The 17,500-nt window shown below is 34.3% G+C and overlaps 1 long non-coding RNA gene and 19 other non-coding genes across 20 annotated transcripts in view; 19 read left to right on the top strand and 1 right to left on the bottom strand.

Moving 5' to 3' along the window:
* The window catches only part of LOC142102353 (uncharacterized), a 281,858-nt gene that overhangs the window by 188,751 nt on the left and 75,607 nt on the right, over positions 1–17,500 (bottom strand). The gene's annotated exons all lie outside the window — the stretch shown is intronic.
* TRNAL-CAA (transfer RNA leucine (anticodon CAA)) lies at positions 1,207–1,315 on the top strand. The gene is made up of 2 exons: positions 1,207–1,244; positions 1,270–1,315. It is a non-coding gene; the product is annotated as a tRNA-Leu (tRNA).
* TRNAL-CAA (transfer RNA leucine (anticodon CAA)) lies at positions 2,002–2,110 on the top strand. The gene is made up of 2 exons: positions 2,002–2,039; positions 2,065–2,110. It is a non-coding gene; the product is annotated as a tRNA-Leu (tRNA).
* On the top strand, positions 3,592–3,700 carry TRNAL-CAA (transfer RNA leucine (anticodon CAA)). Its single transcript has 2 exons — positions 3,592–3,629; positions 3,655–3,700. It is a non-coding gene; the product is annotated as a tRNA-Leu (tRNA).
* On the top strand, positions 4,387–4,495 carry TRNAL-CAA (transfer RNA leucine (anticodon CAA)). Its single transcript has 2 exons — positions 4,387–4,424; positions 4,450–4,495. It is a non-coding gene; the product is annotated as a tRNA-Leu (tRNA).
* TRNAL-CAA (transfer RNA leucine (anticodon CAA)) lies at positions 5,182–5,290 on the top strand. The gene is made up of 2 exons: positions 5,182–5,219; positions 5,245–5,290. It is a non-coding gene; the product is annotated as a tRNA-Leu (tRNA).
* Positions 5,977–6,085, top strand: TRNAL-CAA (transfer RNA leucine (anticodon CAA)). Its single transcript has 2 exons — positions 5,977–6,014; positions 6,040–6,085. It is a non-coding gene; the product is annotated as a tRNA-Leu (tRNA).
* Positions 7,567–7,675, top strand: TRNAL-CAA (transfer RNA leucine (anticodon CAA)). The gene is made up of 2 exons: positions 7,567–7,604; positions 7,630–7,675. It is a non-coding gene; the product is annotated as a tRNA-Leu (tRNA).
* TRNAL-CAA (transfer RNA leucine (anticodon CAA)) lies at positions 8,362–8,470 on the top strand. The gene is made up of 2 exons: positions 8,362–8,399; positions 8,425–8,470. It is a non-coding gene; the product is annotated as a tRNA-Leu (tRNA).
* On the top strand, positions 9,157–9,265 carry TRNAL-CAA (transfer RNA leucine (anticodon CAA)). Its single transcript has 2 exons — positions 9,157–9,194; positions 9,220–9,265. It is a non-coding gene; the product is annotated as a tRNA-Leu (tRNA).
* TRNAL-CAA (transfer RNA leucine (anticodon CAA)) lies at positions 9,953–10,061 on the top strand. The gene is made up of 2 exons: positions 9,953–9,990; positions 10,016–10,061. It is a non-coding gene; the product is annotated as a tRNA-Leu (tRNA).
* On the top strand, positions 10,749–10,857 carry TRNAL-CAA (transfer RNA leucine (anticodon CAA)). Its single transcript has 2 exons — positions 10,749–10,786; positions 10,812–10,857. It is a non-coding gene; the product is annotated as a tRNA-Leu (tRNA).
* On the top strand, positions 11,545–11,653 carry TRNAL-CAA (transfer RNA leucine (anticodon CAA)). The gene is made up of 2 exons: positions 11,545–11,582; positions 11,608–11,653. It is a non-coding gene; the product is annotated as a tRNA-Leu (tRNA).
* On the top strand, positions 12,341–12,449 carry TRNAL-CAA (transfer RNA leucine (anticodon CAA)). The gene is made up of 2 exons: positions 12,341–12,378; positions 12,404–12,449. It is a non-coding gene; the product is annotated as a tRNA-Leu (tRNA).
* On the top strand, positions 13,136–13,244 carry TRNAL-CAA (transfer RNA leucine (anticodon CAA)). The gene is made up of 2 exons: positions 13,136–13,173; positions 13,199–13,244. It is a non-coding gene; the product is annotated as a tRNA-Leu (tRNA).
* Positions 13,932–14,040, top strand: TRNAL-CAA (transfer RNA leucine (anticodon CAA)). The gene is made up of 2 exons: positions 13,932–13,969; positions 13,995–14,040. It is a non-coding gene; the product is annotated as a tRNA-Leu (tRNA).
* On the top strand, positions 14,728–14,836 carry TRNAL-CAA (transfer RNA leucine (anticodon CAA)). The gene is made up of 2 exons: positions 14,728–14,765; positions 14,791–14,836. It is a non-coding gene; the product is annotated as a tRNA-Leu (tRNA).
* Positions 15,524–15,632, top strand: TRNAL-CAA (transfer RNA leucine (anticodon CAA)). The gene is made up of 2 exons: positions 15,524–15,561; positions 15,587–15,632. It is a non-coding gene; the product is annotated as a tRNA-Leu (tRNA).
* Positions 16,320–16,428, top strand: TRNAL-CAA (transfer RNA leucine (anticodon CAA)). The gene is made up of 2 exons: positions 16,320–16,357; positions 16,383–16,428. It is a non-coding gene; the product is annotated as a tRNA-Leu (tRNA).
* On the top strand, positions 17,115–17,223 carry TRNAL-CAA (transfer RNA leucine (anticodon CAA)). The gene is made up of 2 exons: positions 17,115–17,152; positions 17,178–17,223. It is a non-coding gene; the product is annotated as a tRNA-Leu (tRNA).

Genomic DNA, 17,500 nt, shown 5'->3' with positions numbered 1-17,500 from the left:
TCAAAATTTTCTTTACAACTACGAAAGATGCAAGGTTGCATTTTCATAAACTGAAGTGTAGGTGTCTGTAACAATGGAGTTTGAAGTAGACATTTTTTGCAACACTTTTTTTTTGTTAGTAAATAATCAAAAATAGTGAAGAAAAGTTTGATAGGCAATGGAGGACAGACTCAGAATCTTGGTCTACTTTTCCATAGTGAGACACCATATCTGTTAGAACAACGGGTCTGTCCTGAGACTAGGTTGAACCCTTAGTACAACGTGGACGCATGAAATACAGACATCCAAGATCGTGTTTTTATTATTAGTTTTCAAATTCTATATAATGTTTGCCTTTCATAAGCTGCCATATTATTATATTTAATAGAATTTACAATATTGTTGAATAGGTTTACAACACAACTAAAAAGTGTCAGGATGGCCGAGCGGTCTAAGGTGCAAGACTCAAGAGTAATGTCTTCCTCTAAATGGGTTTTCTGGTCTCCATATGGAGGCGTGGGTTCAAATCCCACTTCTGACAATTTTGTTCTTTTTGTTAAGTTGGAAAAACACATTCCTCAATTAATAAGTTGTACAATCAGTTAAGACTGGATGTAAAAGACATCATTCAGAAGATAGGTTTTCTTTCAAACTTGGCATAGTCTGACATTAAAATATCAACTTAATCTTATCCTAACATTGTGCAGTTTAGCGAACTAAAGAAAAAAATTCAACCAAACTTTAAAAAAATATGCACACTTACACATTATCTCAATTATGCCCCCAGTAAGTGCATTCTGATTTAGTCTTAAACGAATCAAAATTTTCTTTACAACTGCGAAAGATGCAAGGTTGCATTTTCATAAACTGAAGTGTAGGTGTCTGTAACAATGGAGTTTGAAGTAGACATTTTTTGCAACACTATCTTTTTGTTAGTAAATAATCAAAAATAGTGAAGAAAAGTTTGATAGGCATGGAGGACAGACTCAGAATCTTGGTCTACTTTTCCATAGTGAGACACCATATCTGTTAGAACAACGGGTCTGTCCTGAGACTAGGTTGAACCCTTAGTACAACGTGGACGCATGAAATACAGACATCCAAGATCGTGTTTTTATTATTAGTTTTCAAATTCTATATAATGTTTGCCTATCATAAACTGCCATATTATTATATTTAATAGAATTTACAATATTGTTGAATAGGTTTACGGCACAACTAAAAAGTGTCAGGATGGCCGAGCGGTCTAAGGCGCCAGACTCAAGAGTAATGTCTTCCTCTAAATGGGTTTTCTGGTCTCCATATGGAGGCGTGGGTTCAAATCCCACTTCTGACAATATTGTTCTTTTTCTTAAGTTGGAAAAACACATTCCTCAATGGATAAATTGTACAGTCAGTTAAGACTGGATGTAAAAGACATCATTCAGAAGATAGGTTTTCTTTCAATCTTGGCATAGTCTGACATTAAAATATCAACTTAATCTTATCCTAACATTGTGCAGTTTAGCGAACTAAAGAAAAAAATTCAACCAAACTTTAAAAAAATATGTACACTTACACACTATCTCAATTATGCCCCCAGTAAGTGCATTCTGATTTAGTCTTAAACGAATCAAAATTTTCTTTACAACTGCGAAAGATGCAAGGTTGCGTTTTCATAAACTGAAGTGTAGTTGTCTGTAAAAATGGAGTTTGAAGTAGACATTTTTTGCAACACTATCTTTTTGTTATTAAATAATCAAAAATAGTGAAGAAAAGTTTGATAGGCATGGAGGACAGACTGAGAATCTTGGTCTACTTTTCCATAGTGAGACACCATATCTGTTAGAACAACGGGTCTGTCCTGAGACTAGGTTGAACCCTTAGTACAACGTGGACGCATGAAATACAGACATCCAAGATCGTGTTTTTATTATTAGTTTTCAAATTCTATATAATGTTTGCCTTTCATAAGCTGCCATATTATTATATTTAATAGAATTTACAATATTGTTGAATAGGTTTACAACACAACTAAAAAGTGTCAGGATGGCCCAGTGGTCTAAGGTGCCAGACTCAAGAGTAATGTCTTCCTCTAAATGGGTTTTCTGGTCTCCGTATGGAGGCGTGGGTTCAAATCCCACTTCTGACAATTTTGTTCTTTTTGTTAAGTTGGAAAAACACATTCCTCAATGAATAAGTTGTACAATCAGTTAAGACTGGATGTAAAAGACATCATTCAGAAGATAGGTTTTCTTTCAATCTTGGCATAGTCTGACATTAAAATATCAACCTAATCTTATCCTAACATTGTGCAGTTGAGCGAACTAAAGAAAAAAATTCAACCAAACTTTAAAAAAATATGCACACTTACACATTATCTCAATTATGCCCCCAGTAAGTGCATTCTGATTTAGTCTTAAACGAATCAAAATTTTCTTTACAACTACGAAAGATGCAAGGTTGCATTTTCATAAACTGAAGTGTAGGTGTCTGTAACAATGGAGTTTGAAGTAGACATTTTTTGCAACACTTTTTTTTTGTTAGTAAATAATCAAAAATAGTGAAGAAAAGTTTGATAGGCATGGAGGACAGACTCAGAATCTTGGTCTACTTTTCCATAGTGAGACACCATATCTGTTAGAACAACGGGTCTGTCCTGAGACTAGGTTGAACCCTTAGTACAACGTGGACGCATGAAATACAGACATCCAAGATCGTGTTTTTATTATTAGTTTTCAAATTCTATATAATGTTTGCCTTTCATAAGCTGCCATATTATTATATTTAATAGAATTTACAATATTGTTGAATAGGTTTACAACACAACTAAAAAGTGTCAGGATGGCCGAGCGGTCTAAGGTGCAAGACTCAAGAGTAATGTCTTCCTCTAAATGGGTTTTCTGGTCTCCATATGGAGGCGTGGGTTCAAATCCCACTTCTGACAATTTTGTTCTTTTTGTTAAGTTGGAAAAACACATTCCTCAATTAATAAGTTGTACAATCAGTTAAGACTGGATGTAAAAGACATCATTCAGAAGATAGGTTTTCTTTCAATCTTGGCATAGTCTGACATTAAAATATCAACCTAATCTTATCCTAACATTGTGCAGTTGAGCGAACTAAAGAAAAAAATTCAACCAAACTTTAAAAAAATATGCACACTTACACATTATCTCAATTATGCCCCCAGTAAGTGCATTCTGATTTAGTCTTAAACGAATCAAAATTTTCTTTACAACTGCGAAAGATGCAAGGTTGCGTTTTCATAAACTGAAATGTAGTTGTCTGTAAAAATGGAGTTTGAAGTAGACATTTTTTGCAACACTATCTTTTTGTTAGTAAATAATCAAAAATAGTGAAGAAAAGTTTGATAGGCATGGAGGACAGACTCTGAATCTTGGTCTACTTTTCCATAGTGAGACACCATATCTGTTAGAACAACGGGTCTGTCCTGAGACTAGGTTGAACCCTTAGTACAACGTGGACGCATGAAATACAGACATCCAAGATCGTGTTTTTATTATTAGTTTTCAAATTCTATATAATGTTTGCCTTTCATAAGCTGCCATATTATTATATTTAATAGAATTTACAATATTGTTGAATAGGTTTACAACACAACTAAAAAGTGTCAGGATGGCCGAGCGGTCTAAGGTGCCAGACTCAAGAGTAATGTCTTCCTCTAAATGGGTTTTCTGGTCTCCGTATGGAGGCGTGGGTTCAAATCCCACTTCTGACAATTTTGTTCTTTTTGTTAAGTTGGAAAAACACATTCCTCAATGAATAAGTTGTACAATCAGTTAAGACTGGATGTAAAAGACATCATTCAGAAGATAGGTTTTCTTTCAATCTTGGCATAGTCTGACATTAAAATATCAACCTAATCTTATCCTAACATTGTGCAGTTGAGCGAACTAAAGAACAAAATTCAACCAAACTTTAAAAAAATATGCACACTTACACATTATCTCAATTATGCCCCCAGTAAGTGCATTCTGATTTAGTCTTAAACGAATCAAAATTTTCTTTACAACTGCGAAAGATGCAAGGTTGCATTTTCATAAACTGAAGTGTAGGTGTCTGTAATAATGGAGTTTGAAGTAGACATTTTTTGCAACACTTTTTTTTTGTTAGTAAATAATCAAAAATAGTGAAGAAAAGTTTGATAGGCATGGAGGACAGACTCAGAATCTTGGTCTACTTTTCCATAGTGAGACACCATATCTGTTAGAACAACGGGTCTGTCCTGAGACTAGGTTGAACCCTTAGTACAACGTGGACGCATGAAATACAGACATCCAAGATCGTGTTTTTATTATTAGTTTTCAAATTCTATATAATGTTTGCCTTTCATAAGCTGCCATATTATTATATTTAATAGAATTTACAATATTGTTGAATAGGTTTACAACACAACTAAAAAGTGTCAGGATGGCCGAGCGGTCTAAGGTGCCAGACTCAAGAGTAATGTCTTCCTCTAAATGGGTTTTCTGGTCTCCGTATGGAGGCGTGGGTTCAAATCCCACTTCTGACAATTTTGTTCTTTTTGTTAAGTTGGAAAAACACATTCCTCAATTAATAAGTTGTACAATCAGTTAAGACTGGATGTAAAAGACATCATTCAGAAGATAGGTTTTCTTTCAAACTTGGCATAGTCTGACATTAAAATATCAACTTAATCTTATCCTAACATTGTGCAGTTTAGCGAACTAAAGAAAAAAATTCAACCAAACTTTAAAAAAATATGCACACTTACACATTATCTCAATTATGCCCCCAGTAAGTGCATTCTGATTTAGTCTTAAACGAATCAAAATTTTCTTTACAACTGCGAAAGATGCAAGGTTGCATTTTCATAAACTGAAGTGTAGGTGTCTGTAACAATGGAGTTTGAAGTAGACATTTTTTGCAACACTATCTTTTTGTTAGTAAATAATCAAAAATAGTGAAGAAAAGTTTGATAGGCATGGAGGACAGACTCAGAATCTTGGTCTACTTTTCCATAGTGAGACACCATATCTGTTAGAACAACGGGTCTGTCCTGAGACTAGGTTGAACCCTTAGTACAACGTGGACGCATGAAATACAGACATCCAAGATCGTGTTTTTATTATTAGTTTTCAAATTCTATATAATGTTTGCCTATCATAAACTGCCATATTATTATATTTAATAGAATTTACAATATTGTTGAATAGGTTTACGGCACAACTAAAAAGTGTCAGGATGGCCGAGCGGTCTAAGGCGCCAGACTCAAGAGTAATGTCTTCCTCTAAATGGGTTTTCTGGTCTCCATATGGAGGCGTGGGTTCAAATCCCACTTCTGACAATATTGTTCTTTTTCTTAAGTTGGAAAAACACATTCCTCAATGGATAAATTGTACAGTCAGTTAAGACTGGATGTAAAAGACATCATTCAGAAGATAGGTTTTCTTTCAATCTTGGCATAGTCTGACATTAAAATATCAACTTAATCTTATCCTAACATTGTGCAGTTTAGCGAACTAAAGAAAAAAATTCAACCAAACTTTAAAAAAATATGTACACTTACACACTATCTCAATTATGCCCCCAGTAAGTGCATTCTGATTTAGTCTTAAACGAATCAAAATTTTCTTTACAACTGCGAAAGATGCAAGGTTGCGTTTTCATAAACTGAAGTGTAGTTGTCTGTAAAAATGGAGTTTGAAGTAGACATTTTTTGCAACACTATCTTTTTGTTATTAAATAATCAAAAATAGTGAAGAAAAGTTTGATAGGCATGGAGGACAGACTGAGAATCTTGGTCTACTTTTCCATAGTGAGACACCATATCTGTTAGAACAACGGGTCTGTCCTGAGACTAGGTTGAACCCTTAGTACAACGTGGACGCATGAAATACAGACATCCAAGATCGTGTTTTTATTATTAGTTTTCAAATTCTATATAATGTTTGCCTTTCATAAGCTGCCATATTATTATATTTAATAGAATTTACAATATTGTTGAATAGGTTTACAACACAACTAAAAAGTGTCAGGATGGCCAAGTGGTCTAAGGTGCCAGACTCAAGAGTAATGTCTTCCTCTAAATGGGTTTTCTGGTCTCCGTATGGAGGCGTGGGTTCAAATCCCACTTCTGACAATTTTGTTCTTTTTGTTAAGTTGGAAAAACACATTCCTCAATGAATAAGTTGTACAATCAGTTAAGACTGGATGTAAAAGACATCATTCAGAAGATAGGTTTTCTTTCAATCTTGGCATAGTCTGACATTAAAATATCAACCTAATCTTATCCTAACATTGTGCAGTTGAGCGAACTAAAGAAAAAAATTCAACCAAACTTTAAAAAAATATGCACACTTACACATTATCTCAATTATGCCCCCAGTAAGTGCATTCTGATTTAGTCTTAAACGAATCAAAATTTTCTTTACAACTACGAAAGATGCAAGGTTGCATTTTCATAAACTGAAGTGTAGGTGTCTGTAACAATGGAGTTTGAAGTAGACATTTTTTGCAACACTTTTTTTTTGTTAGTAAATAATCAAAAATAGTGAAGAAAAGTTTGATAGGCATGGAGGACAGACTCAGAATCTTGGTCTACTTTTCCATAGTGAGACACCATATCTGTTAGAACAACGGGTCTGTCCTGAGACTAGGTTGAACCCTTAGTACAACGTGGACGCATGAAATACAGACATCCAAGATCGTGTTTTTATTATTAGTTTTCAAATTCTATATAATGTTTGCCTTTCATAAGCTGCCATATTATTATATTTAATAGAATTTACAATATTGTTGAATAGGTTTACAACACAACTAAAAAGTGTCAGGATGGCCGAGCGGTCTAAGGTGCAAGACTCAAGAGTAATGTCTTCCTCTAAATGGGTTTTCTGGTCTCCATATGGAGGCGTGGGTTCAAATCCCACTTCTGACAATTTTGTTCTTTTTGTTAAGTTGGAAAAACACATTCCTCAATTAATAAGTTGTACAATCAGTTAAGACTGGATGTAAAAGACATCATTCAGAAGATAGGTTTTCTTTCAATCTTGGCATAGTCTGACATTAAAATATCAACCTAATCTTATCCTAACATTGTGCAGTTGAGCGAACTAAAGAAAAAAATTCAACCAAACTTTAAAAAAATATGCACACTTACACATTATCTCAATTATGCCCCCAGTAAGTGCATTCTGATTTAGTCTTAAACGAATCAAAATTTTCTTTACAACTGCGAAAGATGCAAGGTTGCGTTTTCATAAACTGAAATGTAGTTGTCTGTAAAAATGGAGTTTGAAGTAGACATTTTTTGCAACACTATCTTTTTGTTAGTAAATAATCAAAAATAGTGAAGAAAAGTTTGATAGGCATGGAGGACAGACTCTGAATCTTGGTCTACTTTTCCATAGTGAGACACCATATCTGTTAGAACAACGGGTCTGTCCTGAGACTAGGTTGAACCCTTAGTACAACGTGGACGCATGAAATACAGACATCCAAGATCGTGTTTTTATTATTAGTTTTCAAATTCTATATAATGTTTGCCTTTCATAAGCTGCCATATTATTATATTTAATAGAATTTACAATATTGTTGAATAGGTTTACAACACAACTAAAAAGTGTCAGGATGGCCGAGCGGTCTAAGGTGCCAGACTCAAGAGTAATGTCTTCCTCTAAATGGGTTTTCTGGTCTCCGTATGGAGGCGTGGGTTCAAATCCCACTTCTGACAATTTTGTTCTTTTTGTTAAGTTGGAAAAACACATTCCTCAATGAATAAGTTGTACAATCAGTTAAGACTGGATGTAAAAGACATCATTCAGAAGATAGGTTTTCTTTCAATCTTGGCATAGTCTGACATTAAAATATCAACCTAATCTTATCCTAACATTGTGCAGTTGAGCGAACTAAAGAACAAAATTCAACCAAACTTTAAAAAAATATGCACACTTACACATTATCTCAATTATGCCCCCAGTAAGTGCATTCTGATTTAGTCTTAAACGAATCAAAATTTTCTTTACAACTGCGAAAGATGCAAGGTTGCATTTTCATAAACTGAAGTGTAGGTGTCTGTAATAATGGAGTTTGAAGTAGACATTTTTTGCAACACTTTTTTTTTGTTAGTAAATAATCAAAAATAGTGAAGAAAAGTTTGATAGGCATGGAGGACAGACTCAGAATCTTGGTCTACTTTTCCATAGTGAGACACCATATCTGTTAGAACAACGGGTCTGTCCTGAGACTAGGTTGAACCCTTAGTACAACGTGGACGCATGAAATACAGACATCCAAGATCGTGTTTTTATTATTAGTTTTCAAATTCTATATAATGTTTGCCTTTCATAAGCTGCCATATTATTATATTTAATAGAATTTACAATATTGTTGAATAGGTTTACAACACAACTAAAAAGTGTCAGGATGGCCGAGCGGTCTAAGGTGCCAGACTCAAGAGTAATGTCTTCCTCTAAATGGGTTTTCTGGTCTCCGTATGGAGGCGTGGGTTCAAATCCCACTTCTGACAATTTTGTTCTTTTTGTTAAGTTGGAAAAACACATTCCTCAATTAATAAGTTGTACAATCAGTTAAGACTGGATGTAAAAGACATCATTCAGAAGATAGGTTTTCTTTCAAACTTGGCATAGTCTGACATTAAAATATCAACTTAATCTTATCCTAACATTGTGCAGTTTAGCGAACTAAAGAAAAAAATTCAACCAAACTTTAAAAAAATATGCACACTTACACATTATCTCAATTATGCCCCCAGTAAGTGCATTCTGATTTAGTCTTAAACGAATCAAAATTTTCTTTACAACTGCGAAAGATGCAAGGTTGCATTTTCATAAACTGAAGTGTAGGTGTCTGTAACAATGGAGTTTGAAGTAGACATTTTTTGCAACACTATCTTTTTGTTAGTAAATAATCAAAAATAGTGAAGAAAAGTTTGATAGGCATGGAGGACAGACTCAGAATCTTGGTCTACTTTTCCATAGTGAGACACCATATCTGTTAGAACAACGGGTCTGTCCTGAGACTAGGTTGAACCCTTAGTACAACGTGGACGCATGAAATACAGACATCCAAGATCGTGTTTTTATTATTAGTTTTCAAATTCTATATAATGTTTGCCTATCATAAACTGCCATATTATTATATTTAATAGAATTTACAATATTGTTGAATAGGTTTACGGCACAACTAAAAAGTGTCAGGATGGCCGAGCGGTCTAAGGCGCCAGACTCAAGAGTAATGTCTTCCTCTAAATGGGTTTTCTGGTCTCCGTATGGAGGCGTGGGTTCAAATCCCACGTCTGACAATTTTGTTCTTTTTCTTAAGTTGGAAAAAACACATTCCTCAATGGATAAGTTGTACAGTCAGTTAAGACTGGATGTAAAAGACATCATTCAGAAGATAGGTTTTCTTTCAATTTTGGCATAGTCTGACATTAAAATATCAACTTAATCTTATCCTAACATTGTGCAGTTGAGCGAACTAAAGAAAAAAATTCAACCAAACTTTAAAAAAATATGCACACTTACACATTATCTCAATTATGCCCCCAGTAAGTGCATTCTGATTTAGTCTTAAACGAATCAAAATTTTCTTTACAACTGCGAAAGATGCAAGGTTGCATTTTCATAAACTGAAGTGTAGGTGTCTGTAACAATGGAGTTTGAAGTAGACATTTTTTGCAACACTATCTTTTTGTTAGTAAATAATCAAAAATAGTGAAGAAAAGTTTGATAGGCATGGAGGACAGATTTAGAATCTTGGTCTACTTTTCCATAGTGAGACACCATATCTGTTAGAACAACGGGTCTGTCCTGAGACTAGGTTGAACCCTTAGTACAACGTGGACGCATGAAATACAGACATCCAAGATCGTGTTTTTATTATTAGTTTTCAAATTCTATATAATGTTTGCCTTTCATAAGCTGCCATATTATTATATTTAATAGAATTTACAATATTGTTGAATAGGTTTACAACACAACTAAAAAGTGTCAGGATGGCCGAGCGGTCTAAGGTGCCAGACTCAAGAGTAATGTCTTCCTCTAAATGGGTTCTCTGGTCTCCGTATGGAGGCGTGGGTTCAAATCCCACTTCTGACAATTTTGTTCTTTTTGTTAAGTTGGAAAAACACATTCCTCAATTAATAAGTTGTACAATCAGTTAAGACTGGATGTAAAAGACATCATTCAGAAGATAGGTTTTCTTTCAATCTTGGCATAGTCTGACATTAAAATATCAACTTAATCTTATCCTAACATTGTGCAGTTTAGCGAACTAAAGAAAAAAATTCAACCAAACTTTAAAAAAATATGCACACTTACACATTATCTCAATTATGCGCCCAGTAAGTGCATTCTAAATTTAGTCTTAAACGAATCAAAATTTTCTTTACAACTGCGAAAGATGCAAGGTTGCATTTTCATAAACTGAAGTGTAGGTGTCTGTAACAATGGAGTTTGAAGTAGACATTTTTTGCAACACTATCTTTTTGTTAGTAAATAATCAAAAATAGTGAAGAAAAGTTTGATAGGCATGGAGGACAGACTCAGAATCTTGGTCTACTTTTCCATAGTGAGACACCATATCTGTTAGAACAACGGGTCTGTCCTGAGACTAGGTTGAACCCTTAGTACAACGTGGACGCATGAAATACAGACATCCAAGATCGTGTTTTTATTATTAGTTTTCAAATTCTATATAATGTTTGCCTATCATAAACTGCCATATTATTATATTTAATAGAATTTACAATATTGTTGAATAGGTTTACGGCACAACTAAAAAGTGTCAGGATGGCCGAGCGGTCTAAGGCGCCAGACTCAAGAGTAATGTCTTCCTCTAAATGGGTTTTCTGGTCTCCGTATGGAGGCGTGGGTTCAAATCCCACGTCTGACAATTTTGTTCTTTTTCTTAAGTTGGAAAAAACACATTCCTCAATGGATAAGTTGTACAGTCAGTTAAGACTGGATGTAAAAGACATCATTCAGAAGATAGGTTTTCTTTCAATTTTGGCATAGTCTGACATTAAAATATCAACTTAATCTTATCCTAACATTGTGCAGTTGAGCGAACTAAAGAAAAAAATTCAACCAAACTTTAAAAAAATATGCACACTTACACATTATCTCAATTATGCCCCCAGTAAGTGCATTCTGATTTAGTCTTAAACGAATCAAAATTTTCTTTACAACTGCGAAAGATGCAAGGTTGCATTTTCATAAACTGAAGTGTAGGTGTCTGTAACAATGGAGTTTGAAGTAGACATTTTTTGCAACACTATCTTTTTGTTAGTAAATAATCAAAAATAGTGAAGAAAAGTTTGATAGGCATGGAGGACAGATTTAGAATCTTGGTCTACTTTTCCATAGTGAGACACCATATCTGTTAGAACAACGGGTCTGTCCTGAGACTAGGTTGAACCCTTAGTACAACGTGGACGCATGAAATACAGACATCCAAGATCGTGTTTTTATTATTAGTTTTCAAATTCTATATAATGTTTGCCTTTCATAAGCTGCCATATTATTATATTTAATAGAATTTACAATATTGTTGAATAGGTTTACAACACAACTAAAAAGTGTCAGGATGGCCGAGCGGTCTAAGGTGCCAGACTCAAGAGTAATGTCTTCCTCTAAATGGGTTCTCTGGTCTCCGTATGGAGGCGTGGGTTCAAATCCCACTTCTGACAATTTTGTTCTTTTTGTTAAGTTGGAAAAACACATTCCTCAATTAATAAGTTGTACAATCAGTTAAGACTGGATGTAAAAGACATCATTCAGAAGATAGGTTTTCTTTCAATCTTGGCATAGTCTGACATTAAAATATCAACTTAATCTTATCCTAACATTGTGCAGTTTAGCGAACTAAAGAAAAAAATTCAACCAAACTTTAAAAAAATATGCACACTTACACATTATCTCAATTATGCGCCCAGTAAGTGCATTCTAAATTTAGTCTTAAACGAATCAAAATTTTCTTTACAACTGCGAAAGATGCAAGGTTGCATTTTCATAAACTGAAGTGTAGGTGTCTGTAACAATGGAGTTTGAAGTAGACATTTTTTGCAACACTATCTTTTTGTTAGTAAATAATCAAAAATAGTGAAGAAAAGTTTGATAGGCATGGAGGACAGACTCAGAATCTTGGTCTACTTTTCCATAGTGAGACACCATATCTGTTAGAACAACGGGTCTGTCCTGAGACTAGGTTGAACCCTTAGTACAACGTGGACGCATGAAATACAGACATCCAAGATCGTGTTTTTATTATTAGTTTTCAAATTCTATATAATGTTTGCCTATCATAAACTGCCATATTATTATATTTAATAGAATTTACAATATTGTTGAATAGGTTTACGACACAACTAAAAAGTGTCAGGATGGCCGAGCGGTCTAAGGCGCCAGACTCAAGAGTAATGTCTTCCTCTAAATGGGTTTTCTGGTCTCCGTATGGAGGCGTGGGTTCAAATCCCACTTCTGACAATTTTGTTCTTTTTGTTAAGTTGGAAAAACACATTCCTCAATGAATAAGTTGTACAATCAGTTAAGACTGGATGTAAAAGACATCATTCAGAAGATAGGTTTTCTTTCAATCTTGGCATAGTCTGACATTAAAATATCAACCTAATCTTATCCTAACATTGTGCAGTTGAGCGAACTAAAGAACAAAATTCAACCAAACTTTAAAAAAATATGCACACTTACACATTATCTCAATTATGCCCCCAGTAAGTGCATTCTGATTTAGTCTTAAACGAATCAAAATTTTCTTTACAACTGCGAAAGATGCAAGGTTGCATTTTCATAAACTGAAGTGTAGGTGTCTGTAACAATGGAGTTTGAAGTAGACATTTTTTGCAACACTATCTTTTTGTTAGTAAATAATCAAAAATAGTGAAGAAAAGTTTGATAGGCATGGAGGACAGACTCAGAATCTTGTTCTACTTTTCCATAGTGAGACACCATATCTGTTAGAACAACGGGTCTGTCCTGAGACTAGGTTGAACCCTTAGTAGAACGTGGACGCATGAAATACAGACATCCAAGATCGTGTTTTTATTATTAGTTTTCAAATTCTATATAATGTTTGCCTTTCATAAGCTGCCATATTATTATATTTAATAGAATTTACAATATTGTTGAATAGGTTTACGGCACAACTAAAAAGTGTCAGGATGGCCGAGCGGTCTAAGGCGCCAGACTCAAGAGTAATGTCTTCCTCTAAATGGGTTTTCTGGTCTCCGTATGAAGGCGTGGGTTCAAATCCCACTTCTGACAATTTTGTTCTTTTTCTTAAGTTGGAAAAAACACATTCCTCAATGGATAAGTTGTACAGTCAGTTAAGACTGGATGTAAAAGACATCATTCAGAAGATAGGTTTTCTTTCAATTTTGGCATAGTCTGACATTAAAATATCAACTTAATCTTATCCTAACATTGTGCAGTTGAGCGAACTAAAGAAAAAAATTCAACTAAACTTTAAAAAAATATGCACACTTACACATTATCTCAATTATGCCCCCAGTAAGTGCATTCTGATTTAGTCTTAAACGAATCAAAATTTTCTTTACAACTGCGAAAGATGCAAGGTTGCATTTTCATAAACTGAAGTGTAGGTGTCTGTAACAATGGAGTTTGAAGTAGACATTTTTTGCAACACTATCTTTTTGTTAGTAAATAATCAAAAATAGTGAAGAAAAGTTTGATAGGCATGGAGGACAGATTTAGAATCTTGGTCTACTTTTCCATAGTGAGACACCATATCTGTTAGAACAACGGGTCTGTCCTGAGACTAGGTTGAACCCTTAGTACAACGTGGACGCATGAAATACAGACATCCAAGATCGTGTTTTTATTATTAGTTTTCAAATTCTATATAATGTTTGCCTTTCATAAGCTGCCATATTATTATATTTAATAGAATTTACAATATTGTTGAATAGGTTTACAACACAACTAAAAAGTGTCAGGATGGCCGAGCGGTCTAAGGTGCCAGACTCAAGAGTAATGTCTTCCTCTAAATGGGTTCTCTGGTCTCCGTATGGAGGCGTGGGTTCAAATCCCACTTCTGACAATTTTGTTCTTTTTGTTAAGTTGGAAAAACACATTCCTCAATTAATAAGTTGTACAATCAGTTAAGACTGGATGTAAAAGACATCATTCAGAAGATAGGTTTTCTTTCAATCTTGGCATAGTCTGACATTAAAATATCAACTTAATCTTATCCTAACATTGTGCAGTTTAGCGAACTAAAGAAAAAAATTCAACCAAACTTTAAAAAAATATGCACACTTACACATTATCTCAATTATGCGCCCAGTAAGTGCATTCTAAATTTAGTCTTAAACGAATCAAAATTTTCTTTACAACTGCGAAAGATGCAAGGTTGCATTTTCATAAACTGAAGTGTAGGTGTCTGTAACAATGGAGTTTGAAGTAGACATTTTTTGCAACACTATCTTTTTGTTAGTAAATAATCAAAAATAGTGAAGAAAAGTTTGATAGGCATGGAGGACAGACTCAGAATCTTGGTCTACTTTTCCATAGTGAGACACCATATCTGTTAGAACAACGGGTCTGTCCTGAGACTAGGTTGAACCCTTAGTACAACGTGGACGCATGAAATACAGACATCCAAGATCGTGTTTTTATTATTAGTTTTCAAATTCTATATAATGTTTACCTATCATAAACTGCCATATTATTATATTTAATAGAATTTACAATATTGTTGAATAGGTTTACGGCACAACTAAAAAGTGTCAGGATGGCCGAGCGGTCTAAGGCGCCAGACTCAAGAGTAATGTCTTCCTCTAAATGGGTTTTCTGGTCTCCGTATGGAGGCGTGGGTTCAAATCCCACGTCTGACAATTTTGTTCTTTTTCTTAAGTTGGAAAAAACACATTCCTCAATGGATAAGTTGTACAGTCAGTTAAGACTGGATGTAAAAGACATCATTCAGAAGATAGGTTTTCTTTCAATTTTGGCATAGTCTGACATTAAAATATCAACTTAATCTTATCCTAACATTGTGCAGTTGAGCGAACTAAAGAAAAAAATTCAACCAAACTTTAAAAAAATATGCACACTTACACATTATCTCAATTATTCCCCCAGTAAGTGCATTCTGATTTAGTCTTAAACGAATCAAAATTTTCTTTACAACTGCGAAAGATGCAAGGTTGCATTTTCATAAACTGAAGTGTAGGTGTCTGTAACAATGGAGTTTGAAGTAGACATTTTTTGCAACACTATCTTTTTGTTAGTAAATAATCAAAAATAGTGAAGAAAAGTTTGATAGGCATGGAGGACAGATTTAGAATCTTGGTCTACTTTTCCATAGTGAGACACCATATCTGTTAGAACAACGGGTCTGTCCTGAGACTAGGTTGAACCCTTAGTACAACATGGACGCATGAAATACAGACATCCAAGATCGTGTTTTTATTATTAGTTTTCAAATTCTATATAATGTTTGCCTTTCATAAGCTGCCATATTATTATATTTAATAGAATTTACAATATTGTTGAATAGGTTTACAACACAACTAAAAAGTGTCAGGATGGCCGAGCGGTCTAAGGTGCCAGACTCAAGAGTAATGTCTTCCTCTAAATGGGTTCTCTGGTCTCCGTATGGAGGCGTGGGTTCAAATCCCACTTCTGACAATTTTGTTCTTTTTGTTAAGTTGGAAAAACACATTCCTCAATTAATAAGTTGTACAATCAGTTAAGACTGGATGTAAAAGACATCATTCAGAAGATAGGTTTTCTTTCAATCTTGGCATAGTCTGACATTAAAATATCAACTTAATCTTATCCTAACATTGTGCAGTTTAGCGAACTAAAGAAAAAAATTCAACCAAACTTTAAAAAAATATGCACACTTACACATTATCTCAATTATGCGCCCAGTAAGTGCATTCTAAATTTAGTCTTAAACGAATCAAAATTTTCTTTACAACTGCGAAAGATGCAAGGTTGCATTTTCATAAACTGAAGTGTAGGTGTCTGTAACAATGGAGTTTGAAGTAGACATTTTTTGCAACACTATCTTTTTGTTAGTAAATAATCAAAAATAGTGAAGAAAAGTTTGATAGGCATGGAGGACAGACTCAGAATCTTGGTCTACTTTTCCATAGTGAGACACCATATCTGTTAGAACAACGGGTCTGTCCTGAGACTAGGTTGAACCCTTAGTACAACGTGGACGCATGAAATACAGACATCCAAGATCGTGTTTTTATTATTAGTTTTCAAATTCTATATAATGTTTGCCTATCATAAACTGCCATATTATTATATTTAATAGAATTTACAATATTGTTGAATAGGTTTACGACACAACTAAAAAGTGTCAGGATGGCCGAGCGGTCTAAGGCGCCAGACTCAAGAGTAATGTCTTCCTCTAAATGGGTTTTCTGGTCTCCGTATGGAGGCGTGGGTTCAAATCCCACTTCTGACAATTTTGTTCTTTTTGTTAAGTTGGAAAAACACATTCCTCAATGAATAAGTTGTACAATCAGTTAAGACTGGATGTAAAAGACATCATTCAGAAGATAGGTTTTCTTTCAATCTTGGCATAGTCTGACATTAAAATATCAACCTAATCTTATCCTAACATTGTGCAGTTGAGCGAACTAAAGAACAAAATTCAACCAAACTTTAAAAAAATATGCACACTTACACATTATCTCAATTATGCCCCCAGTAAGTGCATTCTGATTTAGTCTTAAACGAATCAAAATTTTCTTTACAACTGCGAAAGATGCAAGGTTGCATTTTCATAAACTGAAGTGTAGGTGTCTGTAACAATGGAGTTTGAAGTAGACATTTTTTGCAACACTATCTTTTTGTTAGTAAATAATCAAAAATAGTGAAGAAAAGTTTGATAGGCATGGAGGACAGACTCAGAATCTTGTTCTACTTTTCCATAGTGAGACACCATATCTGTTAGAACAACGGGTCTGTCCTGAGACTAGGTTGAACCCTTAGTAGAACGTGGACGCATGAAATACAGACATCCAAGATCGTGTTTTTATTATTAGTTTTCAAATTCTATATAATGTTTGCCTTTCATAAGCTGCCATATTATTATATTTAATAGAATTTACAATATTGTTGAATAGGTTTACGGCACAACTAAAAAGTGTCAGGATGGCCGAGCGGTCTAAGGCGCCAGACTCAAGAGTAATGTCTTCCTCTAAATGGGTTTTCTGGTCTCCGTATGAAGGCGTGGGTTCAAATCCCACTTCTGACAATTTTGTTCTTTTTCTTAAGTTGGAAAAAACACATTCCTCAATGGATAAGTTGTACAGTCAGTTAAGACTGGATGTAAAAGACATCATTCAGAAGATAGGTTTTCTTTCAATTTTGGCATAGTCTGACATTAAAATATCAACTTAATCTTATCCTAACATTGTGCAGTTGAGCGAACTAAAGAAAAAAATTCAACTAAACTTTAAAAAAAATATGCACACTTACACATTATCTCAATTATGCCCCCAGTAAGTGCATTCTGATTTAGTCTTAAACGA

Source organism: Mixophyes fleayi, chromosome 9 (assembly GCF_038048845.1).
Source record: "Mixophyes fleayi isolate aMixFle1 chromosome 9, aMixFle1.hap1, whole genome shotgun sequence".
NCBI classification, from domain to species: Eukaryota; Metazoa; Chordata; class Amphibia; order Anura; family Limnodynastidae; genus Mixophyes; species Mixophyes fleayi.
This window is presented reverse-complemented; position numbering and strand designations above follow the sequence as displayed.